At 47.1% G+C, this 23,130-nt stretch overlaps 1 protein-coding gene across 4 annotated transcripts in view; it reads left to right on the top strand.

Moving 5' to 3' along the window:
- LOC107999465 (discoidin domain-containing receptor 2) overlaps nucleotides 1-23,130 on the top strand; it is a 245,550-nt gene that overhangs the window by 99,416 nt on the left and 123,004 nt on the right. For 3 of the 4 annotated variants that reach the window (XM_062077204.1, XM_028667492.2, XM_017059333.3), the window contains exon 1: nucleotides 20,802-21,460. The exons of the other annotated variant lie outside the window; for it this stretch is intronic. The gene's annotated coding sequence lies outside the window, so the exon portion shown is untranslated. Of the gene's footprint in view, nucleotides 1-20,801; nucleotides 21,461-23,130 lie in introns of those variants that run through there. 4 annotated transcript variants of the gene reach the window in all.

Raw genomic sequence — 23,130 nt, forward strand, 5'->3', positions numbered from 1 at the left:
CGCCGCGGGACAAGACGGCCGTATTCTTTTATACCCGCAACCGCAACATTTTCACGCTGGCCCGTGCAACTGAATGCTGTACGCGGGCTCGAGAAGCGTGCAACATTAAAAGGACAGCTCCCGTACCCTTGTCGGGATGAATGAATAAGAAAAACCTTCCTCGCGGATTTTTCCACCGACTCTCTCGCGGGTCAAGTCGAAACATAGCCGCGCTGTCCGAGGAACGGCCGCAGCTGCTGAATTAAGATTGCAGGAACATAGCGAAGGGATGATAGAATTCAAATCGATGCAAATGTTTGTAGCGAAGCGATTTTGCTAATTCTAATTCTAGAAATCGAAATATGTTGTCCAAGAAACAGTGATAACTCCTGAATTAAGATTGGGAACAGGAATATAGCGAAAGGATGGTAGAAATCGATGCAAATGTAGCGAAGCGATGAAGAGATAATGCTAATTCTCAAAACGGTTCGATTAATAATCGAAATAATCGAAATATCATTCTACCGCTTTCGTGTTGTCCAAGGAACAGTGATAACTCCTGAATTAAGATTGGGAACAGGAATATAGCGAAAGGATGGTAGAAATCGATGCAAATGTAGCGAAGCGATGAAGAGATAATGCTAATTCTCAAAACGGTTCGATTAATAATCGAAATAATCGAAATATCATTCTACCGCTTTCGTGTTGTCCAAGGAACAGTGATAACTCCTGAATTAAGATTGGAAACAGGAGAATATAGCGAAGGGACGACAGAGGTGAGCGATGAAGAGGTAATGGCGCAAATGGAAAAATGGTTAAAAACATCACTTTCAGGAACGCTTGGCCGTCGACTTAAAGCCATCGCTTCGAGTCGATACATGGCACACCGTTTGCTTCAGACCGTCCGTAGACCGCTTAAGGAAAAGGGGGCCCAGCCTCGTGGCACCTGCAACACCTGCTTGTTAGCAGCAACTTTCCGCGGTTAAAGCCTCGGACCTCTCCTCTTCCTAAGGCGCACCTCCCACGTGGCGCCGCTGTGTGCACCGGCGAACGTGCACACGTTCCGTTGCACGTTGCACGTGTGCACGTGGCCGGGTGCATACGTATGCACGACATCAGGTGGGAACGCGACACGCGGTTACTCGATGCCTGCATGTGCGCCACCGAGAAACCTGTATTTAATCGAGCCGCGTCCCGGAGCGCGATAGTTTACGCGCGATACGTGCGCCAATGTATTATCGCGCCGAGTTTCGCCGCTTTGCCCCGAATTTTTCGAAGGAGAAGGAAGGAGGAGAGCCGGGAGGAGCGGATTTCGTCGAACGCGGAGATTCTTTCTCTCGGTTCTCTTTTTCTCTGGTAATAAGGAGGGATTTCCGCCGAGAAATTCAAGTTCGATTCACCGTTTCGGTTACGCGCAGCAGCTTCGTATGAAATGCATAGTCCGCATTCGGATATTTCGTATCCAACGATGTGATGCGAATCATTCAAAAATGTAATTAATTGCGGGGGGATGGGATTTCGTTCCGATTATATTCTAGTGACGATCGAATTTCGACCGTTGTGCGGAAATATCTTGGGAAATAATGTGCATTAATTGGATAAAATTCATTTTATCAAATGTATAAAAATTATTTCGACGTAATTTATAGCGATTATGTGTTAAAACTCTTGCACATCGAATCCTCTTTTTAAACGTTTACGGATTAAGCGATAAAATACGCGTACGTAGGCAGAGAACTAATGGAACAACAGTTGAGAAACTGCACGATTTTTATCATTCCAATTACCGAGAAGCAAGGAGAAAGAAGCAAAAGAGAGAAGAAGTTACATTTTCTTCCGATGAGTAACCCCTATCCGGTGAAAACTTTTGAATGAAGTATCCTCACGTATTCAAGCTCCAAGTATTACGCGAGACAATGCTGAACGGAGCATTATACAGCTCGGAGCTGAACGGTCAGGCTGTATATGCCCACACAAGGGACGGCCGTTGTAAGATTGACTCGGATAATCGAGGGACGCTGCATAAAGTAGGAAATCGCCGGGTTGGTAGGCGCGTGAACAAAGAACGGAAGTGTGGGAATCGATGTAGTGTGCACTTCCTCAGGCGCGTGCGTTTACTTATCGCGATTAAGCGCGCTAGGCGAAACACGGAACGGAAATCAACGCGTTCCTCGATACCGCGAATTCGTACGACGCGAATTCCTATGAATAAAATGCATCTGCGTACAAAGGAGTGTCTCGGATCGATGCTGGAACGGGAATGGAAAGAAGAAGAAAAAAAAACAAATTTCGCACGAATACCGAATCGATAAATTCTATCCGAAAAACTAGTTTTCCCTTCTCCTCGATTCGTTTTTTAATAGATGGAATCGCCGTTGCGTGCCACGAGACACCCCACGTACTATTCACGCACACTCGTTGCCGATACATCGGCTCATCGGTATAGGCGCGGCGAACAAGCGCGGGAGCAAGAACGAGACGCGCGTGAGTAACGCCGGCAACATAAAGTCTCCATTTAATATCTTTACGAGTGGCGGTGAAAATGATGAGGTTTCCTGTTTTTTAATAATGCACTCGCGTGCACCTGAGCCTCGTAATTCTCGCCTCCGAGCGGGAATTCTTCCTCCTGGGAAACCTGCTCTCCTGCTCCCTCACTTTTTACCCCTTTTCCTCCCATCTCTCTCGGTAAACTCGCGCCTCCTCCAACCTTCTTTTATCCCAACGACCAACGTTCCCCTTTCGTCACCGTATATCCACCTCGATATTCTTCCACGCGGCTTCTCCTCGCCGTTGCATATCGCCGCCGCGTATATCCTTTTCCCGCGTGCAGGCGAGCAGGTGTTATCCTCCTCCTCCTCCTCCTGGCGCACCTTGACTTCTTCTCTTTCGGTTCAACGAGGCCACGATTACCGCTGCTCGCATTCCGCCAACGCCTCTCCCTTCCTTTTCCCTTCTCCCGCGAGCCGAACTTCGTCTTCCGCCGCGCTCGTAGATTTCCGCCCTCGTGCCTCTCCTTTTGCGTTCCAGCTACCAGCTTCGCGCCTCGCTCCACCATTTTCTCCCTCCCCCTTCCCCGATTCTTCCTTCCATCCATCCCTCTATCCATCCGGGCTGTGTCTTTTTTTAAAGTGAGCCACCTACCGAGGCAGTCGCATTTTCTGCCTGACTTTGCAAATCCTTCGGTAAGCAAGAATCGCGGCTTTGAATTCCCGAGGATCGTCTTCCCTCCCAACGACCTCGTTCTCTCCTATTGCTCTCTCTCCCTCTTTCTCGTCCCGCGGTATCTATTTCCTGCTCGAGTCGTCTCATCTCGCTATTTTTTCTTATTTCTTTTCTCTCTCTCTCCCTCTCTCTCTTCGTTCGTTTCGTTCGAATTTATCCATCTTCATTCCGCCTCCTCTTTTCGACCTCGCGACAGATTCTCCTCCCTTACAGTGAGCTTTTAAATCGCGATCTTCGAGTCGAGAGAGAGAGAGAGGGAGAGGAAGAGAGGTAACAGAGGTTAGTTAGGGATCGTTTCGGTGCTCCCCCAAGAGCAAGAGATTCCCTTATCGCACGAATGGAAAAAACAATTTTGGCGGTGAAGGAAAGGCAATTTTGGCGTTTTCGTTATTAGCGCGAGAATATTTTCGGTACGATGATTTCAACGGAGGAGATACTTTTTAATCTCGTATGAATAGTTGAGTTTTTTTTTTTATAGTACGCACATTGGCGGGTTTGCAAATTTTTTCACGATAAGCGTGAAAGGGAGAACTTCACGAATCAATTATTTCAAAATACAATGGTCACTTGCGATCTATCATTCATCATTTCTCCATTTTTTTCAATTACCAAAACTATCTCCTTTCGTAACGTGTTTATTCTTTGTAATTATTTTTGTAAAAAATTGTAATTTTAAAAAACGAACTTGCGCAACTAAACATTTCTACTCCTTCCTTATCTGAAGTATCACTAAGGATCTTATTACTTATTCGAGTAATTAATTAATCACGTCGACCGAAAAATCCGAAATCGACGAGGATAAAGATTAATACAGGGGCAGTTTGATAGCTGTAAAAGAAGGAAAACAAAAGAAAAAAATAAAAATGAACCATGAAATAATTACACCACCGTCTCATAGCGAAACCACCGGTGTCTATATTAATTTCACCAAGTATCAAAGGAATTCCGTGAAATTCTACTCCACCTGAGAGGAGAGAGGGGAGAGGGAGGAGGGAGGGAAGGGCTTTGAAAATTCCTTGGCGACGACCGGTGTAAAACGGCGGCTGGAACGCGGGGCGGAGGAGGGAGGGGGGTTGGTTCCCTGTGACGCGTCCGATATTACCGGCCGTGCTCGTGTATCCGCAGCGCGATGGTAAAAGTGACAAAGGGATGGCCGGATAAATACGAACGGAGCGATTTAACGTCTCTCCGCCCCTCGTGTAAGTAGTTGACGGCAGAAGTTGGTAAAAAAAAAAAATAGAAGAAAAAAAAGAAAGAGGAACGCCATTGTTGCGCGACCATTATTGTTCAACCGTTACGATTCTCCCCCAATGATTCTCGACGATGATGAATTAAATGTGAAGTGGCCCCTAATGAAATTCGTCGTTTCGCGCGCCTATTTCCGTGGAAATTAATCGGGCGCGAGTCCATCGACGCGATTTGTCCCCGTGATTTGCTTGTCCTGGAGACTTGCAAATTTCGCGCACTCCATGCGGCGAAGCTTCCATCGTTTATGCGAGTTTGGAACCGAGTTTTCCCTGTTTATCGAAACATTGTTTAATTATTATCGCGTGAAAACGAGAAACGAGTCATTCTCGATCGACGAGAGACGTAGTTTTATTTCAGAGATAAGGAAAGTATCGAATCGATTTTTATACTCGGTTTTGGAATATCGTATAATTTGGTTGGTGAAATTTTCAAATCTACCCGCGCAGGAAAAACCGACCAAGTGTACAAACACTGGATATTTCGGCCAGACATTAATGTCGCAGCTCGAAAAAGCGTAAAAATGCGTAAACGGGGGACAAGAATGGTAAAAGTGGACAACGCGTTGTTGGTGGTGCAAACAAGAGGAGACGAAATTTTATGTTGCATTATCGTTACAGATAAATCACGACACCCGCTCTCTCATCAGATTGCTCTCATCTGCTCGGTACACCGGGCTCGAAAACATGCCCGTTTCGATCGAACGTTAACGCGTACAAGCTGTTACGCGGGGAGGAACCTCGCCATGGAATTTTACAGGTAATTTTCCGAAAAAAACACAGGAAATCAATATACGATTCGCCGTACGGTACACGGACGGTAACCGATGATTAACAGTCAAACGAAACAAATTACTTCCTCAATTTGCATGTTTTATAACGACGAAACATCGCGCGGGACAACATCGTGATATTTCTATGAATTTTTTATTTCCCCGACATGGAAATACTTTTACGAATTTTTCCAACTTTCGAAAAAACAAGAAAAATCATATTGCATAACGATCGAGATCGCCTCTCTGAAAATTGAATTTAATTCCATCTGATTAATTTTAATCAGGAGGCGTAATTAAATTTTCGCTCCGTGAATGACGAAATCCTTCTCTGTGAAAACACTCTCAGTGGCATCGTCCGATCGTTCCGATTAATTAGATTCGAGCAGGGATACCAGGGACAGCGTTAATGATTCTCAGAATCATCACGGCTCGTCCATGCCAAAAATGGGAGGTCGAATGAACGAATGGATGTATGAATAAATGCGAGAACACAACACGTGCTCCCCAATTTTTTTCCCCCCGCAAATCTGTCACGGTCGCCGGATGAGATTTATCAACGCTTGTTGCAAAAATCGTTGCGCGTCACTGCCACCGCAAGGAGGAGGGCACGGGGTGTTCCAACGAGTTTTTCGTCGACTTTCGGGTATTTTAATTGGCCGAGGGTGTCGGAACAGATTTCCCAAGACGCGGTCTCTGTGTGATTTACGGGTTCGGGGTTTGCGAGCACCGCGCAACGTGGAAAAAATAAGCGCGCGCTTCGTTCCTCCGCGCTGGTATCCGGAAGTTGGTATCGGTCTCTTAAATGGCGGCCTGAAGGGATTTCTGAATCGTGTGCGCCGATACGAACGCGTGGGGATAGCGCGATAAAAATGGAGCAACGCGGGGGGAAGGGATCTATCTCGACCTTTCATGCGAGGGGGAGGGAAAAAATGGCGGGGAAGGAGGGGGAAGGTGGTAAAAAAAAGGGAGGAACGCGGGGGAATTCCCTTTTTCTTTTTTTTTTTTTTCGAGTCACGGTGGGACACGTGCAGAATTTAAATCACCCACCCAGACCCGCGATTCGTTTTATTAGCGGCGAGGTATCGCGCGGATTTCGCGCCGCCTCGTAATTTTGAAAGAAGTCACGCAAATTCGGCGCCGCTGCGCCGCCACGATAACGATTGCGAGCCCGTTCTCGGATTAACCGGTCCTTGAAACGTTGCCTTCCAAACCAACCGCGTCGTCAACCGCTTTTTTCGTGCGTATGTGTGTACGTTGACGCGTTTTGCACGTCGTATTTATATCAGAAATATCAGATCTATCCTCTTTTACACTATATTAAAATATAAATATGAGGAGAGAAAAAGAGAGTCCGAAAAAAACGTGGAGGGGAGAAAAATTTCCACTTGGATCGAAGCGTTCGAACTCGAAATCGAAGTCCATCGAGTCCTTCTTTGCATCCTAATCGCGCTAATATCCGTTTCACGGGGATGGCGAAAAACGCTGGAGGCGAAAAGTCGGCACGTCGACCGTTCGAGCGGATGATTCATTGGTTGGAAATGGTTTCTCATGGCGATTAATGGAGACCACCGCAGCAGGCCTCTGGATGGATTAAAAGCGGTCGAAACGTTGAAATTTTCACGGCCAATATTGGTCGTTACACGACGACGTATACAGCCGTATGCACACGCACGCACACCGTGAGAGGCGAGCAGGGAACAGGCATGCAGGAGCGGCGTGCAGGAGTCGTTTCCTTCTCGGAGCAAGCTTGCCGAGATAGGTTGCACGCACAATGCCATTGTGCGATGCCGGATCCGATACAATGGCGACGGTATTATAAATGAAACGTCTGTAACTAATTTGGGACAGGGCGTAGCGATGGGTTTCCTTTTCGCCGACCGCCATTTACACTTATTACTACGTTGAAACGTGGGTATACGTTTTCCCTTTTCATCTCTTTGTGTCAATTTGGATATCTAGACTTTTTATTCTCGGGATAGAAAGAAAATTTTATATCTTATTCGTGGAAAGATTTTGTCAATTCGATTGTTTGATGCGATAAAAAGAAATAAAATAGTAAGCGAATGATGGTAAAAAGAAATTACAATTTTAAAGGTAAATTTTATTATCGTCATGCTTTCTTTCTATCAGAATTTTCTTGTCCAATATTTGCCTAAATCGAGATTCTTTTTTATATTTATTTCAACCAGATATAAAAATAGAATAATTGATATGTAATTTGTTATTCGCATGCAACAACTAATAATATTAATTTCGAGAATTTTGAAAATATCGAAACAAGAATTGAGCAAGTTGGACGAAAATAACGTGTTTTTAAATTCTTGACATGGAAAGGATTGTTTATATCGGTTATTTTAATACAGATAGGATGCTTCAACTCGTGGAGGTAACTCGTTTCAGTGCGCTCTAATTCCCTTGGCTTCAATTCCCTTTGACTTTGAATAATCTCTTCTAAGTCCCCCCCAACCTACTTCGACTCGCATTTACTCATTCAACTCAGCACCGACTGACGGCCATGCCGCCCAGATCTAACCCAACTCGAATGATTTGCTTTTACTCGTTTTAACTAGCGTCGATCTATATCTTTCTCTCGGGTTCAATTTACACCACGCTCCACTTTGTACCTCTGAGACTGATGCCAATTTGTTCCAGCTTACTTTAAACTTCTTGTTTCTTGACATTCCAATTAGCCTCATCTCGCGCTTTCTCCGAACCTTATATTAATTCATTTCCCACTATTTCAATGATATTCTCTTTTCACTGTAACTTTAAATTATCTTAAGACAGCGTCGCTCAAAATCTTTAAAAAATTGGTGAATTAAAGCGAACAAGTTGAAAATACTTCAATTTTTTAACCTTACTTTTAAGATTTGCAACTATTCTTTTTTCTTTACATTTATTACTTTTTTCCTGACAAATTGTTCAAAAATTCACTGGAACTACTATGCAGTTTCGATGATTTCTAATTTTTCGTATGAAAACTGAACAATTTTACTGTTTCTAATTTTTAAACTATTATTTAAACAGTAAATGGACAATTTACAAAAAATTTCTAATTGAGATCTAATTTCAATTCGTATAGCTCTTTCAAAATTCAATTTCAAACAATTTTCATTTTCAGACCAAAGCGTGAATACCATTCCATACCACCTGGAAGAGACGTCACTCGAACAGGACACTTTCTTTTCTAAGTAAACTTCCTTCCCTCGAATAATAACTTATCTTTCCTCTCTCAAAAACTTGTCCTATTCCGAAAAATCCAAAATTCCCTACCTTTCACCCTGCCCCGTAAATAATCCGCGCGCTCTTTTTCCGAGGGCGCGAGCTCGTTTAACCGAGTCTCGTCCTTTCTCTCGCCGACCGATCCCAGAAACGATCGGTAACCAGAAGCTATCGCGTGTGCCACGGGTGAAAAAGGAGGCGGCGGCCGGGACCGGTAAAATAACAGGCATGACAAACGTTCGTAGAATAGATTTCCCACCCTACCCGCGCCGTGTGCACCCGGCTTACCAGACTGGACTTCCGCCACTCTCGGTGGATCGGCGGGAAATAGGGGTTGGCAGAGTACCAGAGACCAGAGTCCCGCGATATCAGCTCCGACCACCTCGTTCCTCGCCTCCTTTCTTTCTCCATTTTCCTCGAGGATGGCCCCCGAACGAGCAAGGGGATGCCACTGTACCGATCATATCTTCGATATTCGTTCCTTCGGATTGAAAATCAGCTCCTTCGATTCGGCCGTTACGCGCCCGTTTCTTTATCGGGGAGGAGATGCCCCACAGTCCGCCTCTGCCCGAGAAATATTTTAAACGGCCGTATCTGCGCCCGTTCAACGGTTAAAATATATACCATTTTAGATAACGTCGTGTCTCAATCGCCCCCTTATATTACACGTCGAGGTCCCGTAATTGCGCACAAACTCACACTCTCCTGCCGCCTCCCGTGCTCTTTGCCTAATTTCGGTTATTACTCGCCTCTGTTTTCTCTCTCTCTCTTTTTATTGCGCTATTTTTCATCCTATCGAGGTATATTCGAAAGGGAAGTTACGAGAATTTCATTAGAGGAATTGTTTATAATTCCCTCTGAAAGTTAGCTGGGCTTTTCGTACTGCTCATCTAATTTATTGTTAATTTCATTTTGTTATTTCAATATCGTTCTCCTTACTAATTCCAATCCCGTTAAAAAAGGACCCGTTGGAAAAGAATCCTCCTCCAAGACAGTAGAAACGGAACCACCATTCTCGGTGTTTAACGCAGAAAGCGTCCATGGTTACGGAAGCTCTGGAAGATCAGATTAGATTAGATTTCCCAGTTCGATTTCTCTTTGATTCGAAAAAAAGAAAGAAAAGAAGAAAATTCCCTCCTAATCGACACCTTTCCTCTTCCCCGGGGCGGTGGAGCGTAATCATCACAGGCGTAATCGAGCGAATCGTTGGAGAGGGAAGTAAGTAAGAGGGGAGGGAAGAAATTTTTTCCTGAAAATTCCCCGGTGGCCTCGGCCACGTGGCTATCCCGGAACGAAGGTCGATGCCTCGGCCATTTTTCCTTTTCGGACTTCGGCGTCCGGTGGTTTTCACAGTACCGGAAGAGGATTCGGTGGCGATGAGCTATACTCGCCTTCCTGTCAACGGCTAACGAGAGCCCGCCCTCTTCTCGCCGCTTTTCACCCCGGCCCGGGCACCCTACCGCGCTTTAGTCCAACACTTGCGCCGCTGCTGTTCCTTCTGCCCGAGGAAAACTTGATTTACCGCTACTACTCCCGTCTACTTTCATCCCGTCACACACGCGCCTCTCCCCTCCATGCGTGTGTCTTTTCTGACGTTTATTGCTCGCCAATTCGGACAAGTCGAAAGTTCTCGTCGTTTGCAAAAGCCTCAAATGGCAAATTAATTGATTATATAAGCCTCGAAACAGTTCAATGAGTCTGAAATGAAACTCAGTTTTGTTGAATTTTAGATTGGGGTAAATTGAATCATCGTGTAAATGATAAATATCTTATACGACGATTTTTTGAAAAATATACGTGATAATAAGATATATATATATTGAATTCTATTTGGAGTAAAACGAGACGAGTTATAACTCCTGAATTTCATTAATGAATAATATCTCACCGAAGCAAATCCATCGAACGAAACCCTAAAACGAATAACCAATTTCGAATAGTTTCGAATGGGTTTTCAAAGGGGAACCAGATCCCCTCCCCGCCCGTTTGATCGTTTTTAATTAAAGACGTGAATATAATTGGCCTAAGCTAAGGAGACGTCCTCGTCAAGATGGAGGGGTCTAATCACGAGGGCGTAGAGAATGGTTGCGAACAATGAAGAAGAATCTCTTTCGTGGCCGCGTTATTAGCACGACTACCGTGTGTTTATGGCAGATTCGTTTGAAGGAAAAAAAAAAAAAGGAAAAGAAAAAATCTAGCAAGGGGACGAGGCAAGCGAGGGTCCAACGGGGGTGGCGGTAATTAACCATCGCCTACTACTACTCGTTTCCACGCTCGAGCACGCTCCAACGCAGCATCCGGGGTTTCGCGCTTTCCTTCGAACACGATATAATGGGGCTGCGTGGGCGGGTCGACAGGTACTTCTGGGAAATCGAAACGTGTCTGGCCGTTATTAATCTCGCATCGACCGACGTGAAATATGATTTCGACTGGAGCCGGGAGAACCCAACCCAACCCCTTTACCTTCGCCTTTTGCCGCGGCGAATGTTTCTCAGACTGCAGGGGAGGGGAGGAATAACATTTTTTCGATGGAATATGTAACAGGTTGTCTTACGAATGGAACCGATGGAAAGTAATATCCGGCATTATTGCACTCCTGTGGCTCGGGGGAAAGGGAAGAAACCAGCGGGTCGTTGGGTTTTAGTGCACTCCCCACCCGAACAAGCTCCTCCTTTTTATTTTTACAGTTGAGACGTTTTCGAGTTGGGGACTCGTTGCAAGAGCGTGCCAAGAGTGTGTAACGCAAAAGAATTCTCGGCAATGCGAAAATTTATTCCAACTTTTCGAAATTTTATCCTTTGGCTTTCGATTTATATTTTATAAGAGGAAGAAAAGATCAACACAAACGCGTGTTTCGTATTAAAAATTTCGTTAAAATTCTTCCCCTTGCAAGCCTGCACCACACCTGAACCACGACCGCTCACTGGACTACCACAGCCAGATTATTCTCTCCTGTTATATCGCCACTCATACTCGTACCAAGCTCCACTCTCTCTCACCGACTCGTCGTCCTCCTCCTCCTAAAAATCACCTCCTCGCTTCCAACGAAGCGCGCGCGAGCCAAATATTTCCACGTACATTTCCATGTATCATTTCCCCTGAGAGACACGCGAGGAACACATGATTCTCATTAATAACAGGATTACGCGGTTTTTAGAAACAACACTCCGCGAAACCCACTCCTCCACTGTACCTAAGCTTCACGGGGCGTGAATTATCGCCGTGGACGTTTGGTCCTTGCCCCAGGATCTTCGAATTCCGCGCTCGCTTCCGCCTCTCTCTCTCTCTCTCTTCTTCCCCCGCCATTAAATCCGACGTTGCACCGGCATAAACAAAAGGGAAGAATCCATGGGCGTCGAGTTCCCCGTATTCTCACAATGTGCGTCCCGAGCGCGTGTTCGACGCACAAATAAACGAAGCGTGAGCGCGTAAGGAGGCACGCGCGCGTGTGTGTGCGTATATATGCGCGCGCGTATGCGTACGAAGCATAAAACGGCGAGTGGAGGTTTCCCAAGTGGCATGCGGGATACGTCAGGGGTATTCAAATATACAGAGTGCTATTATTTACGAGCGTTGGATACACGGGGTGCCTTGGATTCCTGTGTAAAATAAAGAAAAAACAACACGTGTCTCGGCCCCACCCCCTCGTCCCTCGATCCGCGACGAATACGAATCCCGGGGCCCCTCGAATTTGAATTTAGAAACGACACCGGTTTGGAACAGATCCGTTTTGGAACAGATTAGATACGGATTTATCTTATTTCGACGAGGGAGGGTTTGAATTGATCGGTTATTCGGGTTTGGATTCGAAGGAGAACGCTTTTTTCGGCTGTTGACTAATAATCCGTCAAAAAAGTTACAACCAATTGAACGGGAGATTGAACGCAAACACGTGGTGGAATTAAAAGGAAAAATCAGATATTCGTGCGGGGAATGTGGAATAATGTGGGGAGAGGGTGGGAAGAGCGGTGTAGAAAAAGCAACGTTGGAAATTCATCGCGTTTCACTTCAACAAAATAAACTAACATCGGCGTTTGTCCGCAATCTAAATAAAGTGTGGGCCAGCAGCCAGGCCTGGACCAGGGGAACTGCAACGCGAAATACACCCACGTCAGGTGATTTGTTTCGATCGCGGTGCTTGCAAAGCCGGTGTTTTTTCACGTCATTGGAACAGCAGGCGCCCGTACAGCCCATCCTCGCCATTTAATTCCGTGACTGACGTCAGTTTACCACAGCCACTGGTAAAATCATCGTCGAAGGGCCTTCTGTTGCCGCGACTCTTCTGCCTGAAAACTCGCATAAATATTCGAGTTATTTGTTTGGCCGGTGTTAAGGAGAGAAGCCAGCAGCCAACGCCGGAACTCTCGTCCTGCTCAGACGAGGTTTACACCCGTGCCACGATTCTTCCCGGAAAGATGAATTAGGGCCGTCCTTTAAGCATCGTGATGGATGTAAATATACCGCGCCAGACGTCCCACCAGATGAATTCGTGGTAATGGGATGGCTGGAATAACTGGGACACAACGTTGCCTGTTTAAGGTTAAGGCTCGAATTTCCAGTTAACTCTGTCAATTATGAGTCTATATATTTAAAATGCACGTACATCATACCCACAAATTAATCTCACTCGTGGCGATTCGATTTTCTATTTTCGTTACGATGAAAAAGAAAGAAAAGGAAGGAAGGAAGAGGAAGCTTTTGATAAAAATTGTAACACGATTGCTCTAAATATCGTATTGTCGATATCGATCAGTTGTCGTTGACTCGTAACCGACACGACGATAATGAGGAACGATACGTGCGTATTAATCAAGTTCAATCAGGCACGCTCTACTAGGCCTCGTATCGTTCGTATCGACGTGTAAAACTACGATTGTATCTCTATACCTATTCAACTGTCGCAATGCATAATCTCAGAAGGAACGAGAAGAAACAAGAAGAAAGCAGAAGAGATCGGTTGAAAACTCATAGAGATGGCGGCCGATTCGACACTGTTCCCTGCCCCCTTCGAAACGCGTCCCGTACCAAAATTCAATATCCAACGAGATCCGCAAAACGTTGCTAATCGAATCCACGTTAATTTCACGCGAGCGTGTGGAAAGATCGTTTTCCACTCGAACCTATTGAACGGCTGGCAATAATTAAACGCGCGCTGTAAGTCACAAGATTAAACGACTGTCTCCCTACCCTCCGAACAACCGACCAACACCCCCTGCCCCCCTTTGGTTCCCCTCCCCCCAAACACACACCGTCTAACCGGAGGGTGAGCGAGTCCTACACCTTGGGCGAATCGAAACGAGGCGGCGAACGAGCGGTTTTAAGTGTCGGCCCGAATCTCCTCCATCCGTTCCCCGTCAGCGCGTAGAAATTTCAATAAGCCAATTCGGATAATGGATTGGCACGCACGTGCGTGTGAGCCCGTGTCGGTGCGCCGCCTCTGTCCAAAGTGCAACGTGTATTGTCTGAATCCCTGATTCGTTTCGTTCCAAGGGGTTCCTATCCGGCGAGAAAACAGAAAGACCGAGAAAGAGAAAGAGAAATAGAGGGAGAGGGAGAATTTGGCCCGAACGTTTCGAAACTCCAAGTGGACCGCTGTTTCTGACGTGGGTGCAACCGAGGTTCGTAAATACTTCTCGACATTCGTTACGCGTCCTGTTTATTGGTTCCGGCAAATTGTTGTTGAACGCGGCTCGGAAATTCGAGATGCGAGAAGGCAACGAGAGGGGGGAGGAGGCGGAAGGGGTGGAAAGGAGGGTGTTCTGCCGACGTCAGAGCGTATCGGCTGTGCCCAACGGTCGAGCGAGATCGACGCGATGATGGGTTGTCGTGATTTCGGACGAGGCTCGCGAAAATTATGGCCGGATGAATACGGGTTGGCGAGCGGAGGGGGCGGGGAAAGGAGGGGAGAGGATGGAAGGGTGGAGGATGATGCGTTGTACGAATCAAGGTGAACCGGTGGCGTTAGGAATACACCTGGAGAAGAGAGAGAGAGAGAGAGAGAGAGAGAGAGAGAGAGAGCGAGCACCGAGAGAGGTATTTCAGCCCGAGGGTGGCTGTTATTATTTGGCCATCGTGCGCGAGGGTAACCTCGTTTCTCGAGGCCCGAGTCACGATCTCATGTAAATTATTAAACCGGCCGGGCTTTTATTTAGATTTACCGAGCGGGAGGGAGGAGGGGAGGGAGGGTTCCCGGCTGTTCGACTTGGGTCGAGAGGGAATTCGAAAGTTAAGTTCGACGATTGAAAACGAAGGTTAGGAAGGTTCGGTCGGTTCGATTAAATTAACGAGTTTGATATCTTTCTTTCTTTCTTTCTTTCGCGAATCGCGTGCCTCGCGAATTATTATCCATCGTGGATATCTATCATGGATATCATCTATATCTGCAAATTTTAAATTTATACGCGTGAAATAATCGCGCGAAAGTTTTCCTTCCTTTTTTTTTTTTTCAATCGGAACGAAGGGAGCTCGTGTGGTGGGTATGACGGATTGAAAAAAAAAGGATCATTATTGTCTAGCTGCCACTCGACATCGAGCGACATCGGCGTGGCCCGAAACGCGTTTATACTCAAAATTTCATCGTCACGGTGGCCGCGTCCGGCTCGCAAATAATTCGTATTTTGCATACAGAGTGGTCGTTGGTATTTTTTCGCGAGGTCGCGGTGGGGGATATTTTATGTAAATGCCGAAAGTATTTAATGAATAATGTAAACAACGTTACCGAGCCGCCGCGTGCTCGATCGTGTTTTTCAAAATTCTTCCTAGCCATCGAGTCCCCCGAATTTCGTAATTAAAACGCGACCCATCGATCTTTCCAATTTTCTGTCCGTGTCGACGAGAGAACGAAGAGGCCCGAAGACGAGACGAAGAACGGTTGGGCGGGGAGGAGAGGAAGAGAGTGCCGATCCCGGACCAGCTCCACGCGATAATTTAAGCTCTCGAACCGGATCTCCATTTGCATGCGAGATAAAACGGAGGAGACGCCGCCGTTTTAACGGATTAATATCGAGATTCGACCGTAAACACGCCGTTTGTCGCGCGTCCTCCCTCGTAGCCTTCTCGACCGGTCGAGGTCGCGAGGATTCGATCGAAAAAAGAGGAAATCCTCCTCCTCGGAAGGGGGAGGCCACTTCGGCCCGTCCGTAAGGCGCGCAATTTATTCGAACATCCAGAAGCACCCACGCGGCAACGGATTTCCGTTTTCCAATAAAATCTCCGTCCGTATGCCTCTTTATGCGAGTAGCGAGTAGCATAGAGAATCGACCTCGGCTCCTTCCCACCTCCTTACCCCTCTCCCTCCCCAAACCCTCTTGCAACCCCCTTTGCAAACAAGCGTCAAACCGGCGTGGAAAAGAGGCGAGCCGTAATGGCTTCCTATCGGCCACCAAGCCTTCGAACACGCCGCGCAACACTGCCGATAAATAGGCGAGTTTATTTTGCACCTGGTTAACCCGATGCGTCTCGCGCGCCCGTGGTATTTTCTTAACGTGTTTGTCGTGCCGGTTTTAAATATACAAACAAGCGAGCGAGAGAAAGAGAGAGGATCGATATACACAAGGGATGTACACGAAGATAAACGTCGAGCGTTAAATACAACAGAGAGAGAAAAAGAGGGAGAGAGAGAGGCTATAGCGTCCATTAATAGCCTGAGTTCTCCTTTTAACGATCTCCTCTTTCCGCGCACGCACGGTGTCTCGCGGAGATGACCGTCGATTGAATGGAAGCTGCATACTCTCGTACCCATTTTTATTATTTCTTTTTTTTTTTTGCCTTGTTATTTACAATGGATACGCGATTCATTTGAAAGCGATGAGAGAAAGAAGATTCTTACGAAGATTTAAAGACGTTGTAAAACGCTTGGAGGATAAATTGTCGAGCATCGAGCTAGGACCTTTTCGACCGAGTTTTCCCTTCCCTTTTTTTCCCAAGGACACTGTCTCTTCGCACACCATTGACACAGTGACCCGACCGTTCCCCTTCCCTCCCCCTTCTACTCCATTGTAAACGTCTTCCCAACTCGAGATTTACCATCATCATAAATTACCTACCGTCTTCCCTCTAACGAGGAGACGACTCAATAAGGGTTGGTTTTTTTCCAAGTGGAACGACAGGGTAATCGGACAGGGCTACCAATTGTAGTCCCCGTAGTAGTAAGGGGGAGAAGCCAGCCGCAAGAAATGGCCATCCTTTTGTCCCATCGATCGGGATTCGCCGTCCTCCGAGGGCAAATTTCGGGAGTAGCCCGTGCTCGACGACACACTGACCTCGTCAACGGCCCAGGTACGACCCCTCCAGGCGATAACCTAGAGGAAGGTAACGAGAATTTACGGGGAAGCGTTAAAAAATGGTCGGCGCGGTTTGTAAGTTTTCGCTCGACGGGGGCGGTTTTATTCGAGGCGGCGGCGGCCGTGCAACGAGCACGAGTTCTTGCGTCGTCGTCGCTGAAAAACACGCGAAAGTAGGAATGAAAGTTTGCGGCGGGACAAGGGAACGCGAAACTTTTCACGAGCCGCCTCTTATTCCGGTGTCGCAACAACGACTTGTGGATGTTGTACTGGGTATCTGGGAAACTTGGCGAACGGAGTTTCGACGACGTTTCCTTCTTTCATAAATAAGAATGAGCTTAGACTACTCCAGCGTATTTGTCTGGCGAAGCGACAAGCGGAAACAGGGAATCGAGAGACGAAGAGCGGTAAGGTAACTAGATTTCGATTATTTATGTTCGCGATATCTGTCGAGTTGCCTCTCTGTCTCGTGATCGCTTCTGATTTTTCGAAACATCGTCTTCAAGTTATTTCATTCTTGACTAATACGACACGTTTTTTTTCCTTGTTTGACTTAGAGAGAGAAAAATTAACCAAGATTAATCGTTCAACGGTTGCGATATTATGTTGACAGGACAGTGAAAACAATAAATATAAACGTACGAGTTTTGCTGAAGGAATATATTTTCATTATACGTGATTGCGCGCATCTGTTTACAAAACAATTGATCTACACGTATCTAAGGAAAACAAATAGGTGCCAACTATGAACTAATAATTGCTAGCAGCATTGAATAATAAAACCAATAAAATAAAATTTCAGTCAACTTTAAATTACAAGGAATTCCTTTGTCATCCAAATTCTTGAAAATCTTCGATTCACCGTTCATTCTTTATTCAAATAATAATCCTAACCAGGAAAGCTTCGAAACTCTCTTCAAAAGGGGAAAAAAAGTTCCTCGATATCTTTCAGTCGAAAAAAAGGGAGGATCCCCAGAGCGCGAATTCCATTCACCCAACGCCCCGTTTCCCATTCAACTCCCTAAATACTTAAAAACCCGTTCGGTTCCCATCTAATTTCCTCCCGTCATTACCTCCCTTTCCCAGCGAGCCATCCGACATCAATTACCGTGGCAGGTCATCGCGCAACATCCTCGAAACGTCGCCGCTTCCGTTCGCGCAAAGGAACAAGAAAGGAAATCATCGCTCGTGAGGAGCAAAACGTCATCGTCACGCCGATTTTTTCCCCCTTAATGAAGTTGTCCTCCCCTGGCCAGCCTGCGAAACTGAGAGGCGGTTTCACGACCACCCGTTTCCTTTCCGCCTCACCTTCTCTCTCTTCCCTTTCCCAAGAACCAACGTGTTCTCGGATATATAAGCTCGACATCGGTCGCGGCCAGGTCGAGGCTTAAATTAAATCCGGCTAATGTAACCGTGGGGTATATTAGATCTCTTGTCTGCGGCCGCGTGTCCCTCCTCCGAAGGACGGAGGGTGGAAGACTGAAGGAGGAAGGCTGTGATCTCTGGTAGTTGGTTATGCAAGGGGGTTGGCTACGAGGCGAGAATCGAGCCGACAGCGTAATTCTTTTCATCGAGAGGATTCTTTGTGGAGGAGTGAATTCTCTCGACGCGATTAACGCGAGGGAGAGTGAGTAAGCGAGTTCTCGAATCGTCCGGGTTCAAAAGCTACTGGTGTCGCTTGTTCGCCCTCGGCTAATTTCTCGGCTTTGTCGCTTCGTATACGATCGCGCCTCGTGTATACACTTACGAGGATATACTTCTTGGACGAGGCCAGGATGGAGAGAGAAAGAGAGAGAGAAAGGGTCGAAAGGACGAGAGCGAAGTGAACGAAACACGGGGATGAAGGGGCATCAAAGGGAATCCGACGAAGGCGGAGACGTTGTCTCTCCCGGCATCGGATGCCCCGTGATCGAATCGCTAATTAGCCTTCGCTCTCCTGGCCGACCGACTCTTTGAGCGGAGGAGTGCTCCTCGACCTCCTCGCGCCACCCGCTAATACATTCGGATCGAGTAAATCCACTTTAAGGTTCGTCGCGCCGCGCAATATCTCCCACGGAGCGAGGTTGTCTGAAACGATTAATCGTGTTTATTTCGCGATCGACGGGGCAGCGAGGGAACCCGATCATCGGTTTCTAAACTTCGAGAGCCGAGGTTGCTCTACCGTGAAATCATCCGATTGGATAAAGGTTCGTTTCATCTCGGTAATTATTTCGATCGTGCGACCAAGATTCGTTGGGTTTGTTTTTCAGATCTAAATAATTACATCGAGACGAAAGTCGATATTTTGTATCTCGATCGAGGTCAAGTTTTAAATTATTTTAAAACGAGTTTTAATCGATCGAAATAAGTAATAGGAACAAGTTGACGCGTAAATTGGCTAACGATCATATTTTCAAAAGTTAGAAGTCGTTGAATTCGTTTTATATCTTAGTTCTTGTAACTTGAACAGAAATCTTTACGATAAATGATGAGTCCAACTAAGATATCGTCTCGTCCATAACGCGAAGACTTCCACGCTTTCAACGACTACGCGATAACGAACTATAAACTACTTTCAATAGTTACAAACAAACGCGCAAAGGTTTATGAATTTCGCGCTACGTGGCAGGAAAATAGTGACGTTAATTATCGAACCGTGAACGATCGGGCGCGATAACGAGCCCGAACGAGAGACGCTGAGCTCGTCGAGGATGATAAGTCATAAAGCCGCTTCGTGCGGGCTGCTATCGATTCTTAATACTTGTCAGGTTGTTATACTCTCTTGCGGAAGGGATTCCACGGTGTACTCTGGGGCGCCATAAACATTAATCCGAATCTGGACGACTCTCTCTCTCTTTCTCTCTCCCAACTCACGATCGAACGAGTCGAACCTCGAAAGTGACAAGACACAATATCTCACAATTCGCGCGATTTTATGGGCCTTTAGGGGTCGGATAACGATAAATTCTAGTGAACGATGACGCCTCGAGAATTGATCGGTCAGAGATTAAGAATACCGGCTCGAATCGGCTGACTAATATCGCCTCGTCCTTTTTCGTATTCACTCCGCTCTCGTTTTACTTTGGAATACATTGTTGTTCTCGTTCTATAAATATAATAAACTCGATATCGTTCCATTTCCATTCGTTTAAAACCTTTTGTTTTTTCGCCCGAAGATTACAAATCGATTGAATCTATTACCTATTTATATCAAACTCATATTTCGAAACGACTACCAAAACGCTACACGTGTATTTTAAATTTCCCAAACATCGGACATCATACTGCAGATTATCTCTTCCCCGCAACCACAATCTCCGATATATCAGTTACAGCTACAATTACAAGCATCAACGCGCGTCGACATTAGACGGAAGCATCCATCCACCCACCCACCATTCCATCGAGGATTCAATCGAGGAAACGTATGCGCGTCGTCAGCGCCGACAGCCGGTCAACCGGCCCGATTCGACCCGTTTAATCTCAATGGGGCGAAGTTGGCCGCAGATCGATCGATCCCCCTACCTGCCTGCCCCTCTTCTCCCCATTCTCCTCCCGATCGAAACGCGAAAATCCGCGAACCATCCGCGTGGCGAAGCGTGCCACCAAGGCGTGCGTACCGCACGCGACGTAAGTCCACGCTCGGGCCGCTTAATTAAGCGTGCGCGAGTGCACGCGTCGCACAACCACTACCGCCTGCCTCCCCCTCCCTCCGCTCCAGCGTGGGGTGGAAAAAAGATCAATAAAATCCCTAGTCTACGGGCGACCGCATTCATCGGCCACCCCATTTCTACAACATATTTTGCAACCTCCACCTTCCCCCCTCCTCCGCCACTCGGCCACCCTCCTAGGCCGCCCCACGTGCTCGTTCCACCCCCACCAACGCGTCCATCACGGGGAGGGGGGCAGAGGCTCCGTACCCGTGAGCGGGTTTGCCGGAGCGCCGCTAGGTGGCGGTGGAGCGCGAGGAAGGGAGATTGAACGAGAGCGGACTCGTGCGCTCCTCTCCGATCGAGAGAGAAACAACCGTGGTGCGGCCCCTCGCCCCCCTCCGCCACGGCTGCCCGCCTCGCTCCTTCGAGCGAGCCGAGGCTCTCGTCAGCCTGTCAGTTAGTGCCGTGGCGCCGTGACGGTACGGTTGTTGTGCTTGGTACACGTTGTTTTCGTCCTCCCTCCCCCCCTCTCGTCACCGGTTCGCGAAACGTGTGCCGCTTGGGATATTGAATGGGGGAGCCTGGTTCCGACCCATCACAGCTACGGCCACTGTTGCGAGAGTAAGATAATCAGTGTGGATCCGAGTGGACTCTGGATAGATCGCGTGTGTGATCGCGTTATCATTGCGTGTCGGATTGTTTCTCTCTTTTTTTTTTTTTTTCCTCCCTTTTAGTTTTTCCTCCCGTTTTTTTCCCCTCTTCCTCCCTCCCTCCCTTTCTTCCTTAATTCGTCGTTCCCGATTTTTATCTCTATTCTTTAGTCCATAAATTTTACGGTACACGATTTTTCTTCGACACCAAGTTGTGACACCAAGTTCGTTGGCTGGAACGTTGAAGTGCGTTGAAGTTCGCGGCAATTGTGACAAGGAGGGAACAAGTGAGAGAGGAATCGAGTGGAGAATCGGAGTTTGGAGAAGAGAGAAAAGGCGGGAAGAGGAGTCTGAATCGGGCTGTGATCGATGATTTCTTACGTGCTGTTCGGTGTGTGCGCGTTCTATGCCTGATCGACGTCCGTACAGACGCGGTATTCGTATTAGAATAAGGTGAGCTATTTGTTTGTAAATCCCTCTCTCTTTTGTCCCGCGCGCGGATGCGTTGTGATGTCGTTCGTACCGCGTTGGGACCATATCGTGAACCACGTGAAACGGATCGAAATCATGGGATAAATATCGTTAACCGACGATCCACTTTTTTTCTGGTGTTTCTGTGACGCGTTTCACCCCATCCTCGAGACGAAGCTTCATGTGCTGCCCCACGAAAATGCCCCAATTAAACAACGAAAAGAAAAGGAAAAAGAAAAAGAGGGTAATCTATCCGTCTCTTCGGTCGTCAAATCCCGTAACGCGCGATTGCGTTCCTCCGACACCGAAAGAATCTTCTTACTCGCTAATAAACAAGAGGGGAAAAGGGATGATCCCACAGCTGAAAGGAGAAAGAGTGAGCGAACGAGTGAGTGCACAATCCCGATCATCTTCGAGTGTATCATTGTTCGCCCGATTCTTCCGCGTTCGCCAGACCAAGCCACCCTTGATCCGACTTATTGTTAGAAAGCCGTCGGCCGCCGGCTGAAATCTGATTTCTCTCGTTCAACGTTCGGCACAGGCTTGCATCGGGCCCCGTTTACACGAGCGACGTTTTCACGGTTCGAAGTCGGGATAACATCGATTAATCCGCTCCCGAGCCCTCGAATGGAGACGAGTACGACGACCACGACTCTCTCTCTCTCTCTCTCTCTCGATCGGAGAGGGAAGAAAGGAGAGGAAAATGAAAAGAGACGACGACGACGACGATCCGAAAGGGAATAAGGTGGATTAGCGAGAAGAGACCCTCGAGAAGGGTGGTCGTCGATAGGATCGGTTCACGCACCCGAAAAGGGAACGGGACAAATGAAATTTCCCCGTGGCAAATTGTCCGAGAGCCACGCCGCAGAAATCAGCCCCGTCGATTAACGCGAGGAGGGATCCTCTTAAGACTTGCTAATTTCCTTCTTCGAGATTCGGCTGGATTCTGCGAGAAGGGAGAGGAAGTGATATCGAGGAGAAGGAAGAGGAGTGTGATCCATTAGCGGGTTTGATCTGTTCGCCCCTGTAAAACTGCCGAATCGGGACGTGGGCTGCCTTCTCGAGCCGTTCTCGATCCCTCGATATACTCGCGTCACGTTCAACCGGGACGGCTGTGGAAATGACGCAACAGGCAATGATAGATGAAAGAGAAAGGGTCACGGAATCGGGTAGTTGGAGATGGTCCAAGGGAACGACGAATTCGCGATCCGATCGAGCGACTCCCTCGTTCGGTATTCCTTCGACGTACGAATGCGTGGACGAGGAGGAGAGAGAGAAGGAGAATAGTTCCGTGTTCAAATGGAGTGGATCACAACGAATCTTTTCGTTTCTCTTCGAAATTTCTTGTCGTTCTTGTCGAAATTCGAGGAGTCGAGTGGAAATGTTGGTGGTTTTGCGAAAATGAAACGACATTGGTGTTTTATGCGAATGGCGAGGGAGGAGATGTCCGATTTTTTCTCGAAAAAGAAAAGAATCCACGAAGCCTTGACGACGAGAAACCGAGATTCGTAGTAGTCGGGGGCACCGGATCCGCCGGTCACACATCCGATTTCAGCGGATTTAAGCGGAGGAAAGTAGGTTTTGAATATTGATGAACCGGGTATGAATATATTCATAAGACTAACAGTTTATTTCTGCAGTCGAGTCGATTC

This window comes from Apis cerana, linkage group LG7 (assembly GCF_029169275.1).
Source record: "Apis cerana isolate GH-2021 linkage group LG7, AcerK_1.0, whole genome shotgun sequence".
Taxonomy (NCBI): Eukaryota; Metazoa; Arthropoda; class Insecta; order Hymenoptera; family Apidae; genus Apis; species Apis cerana.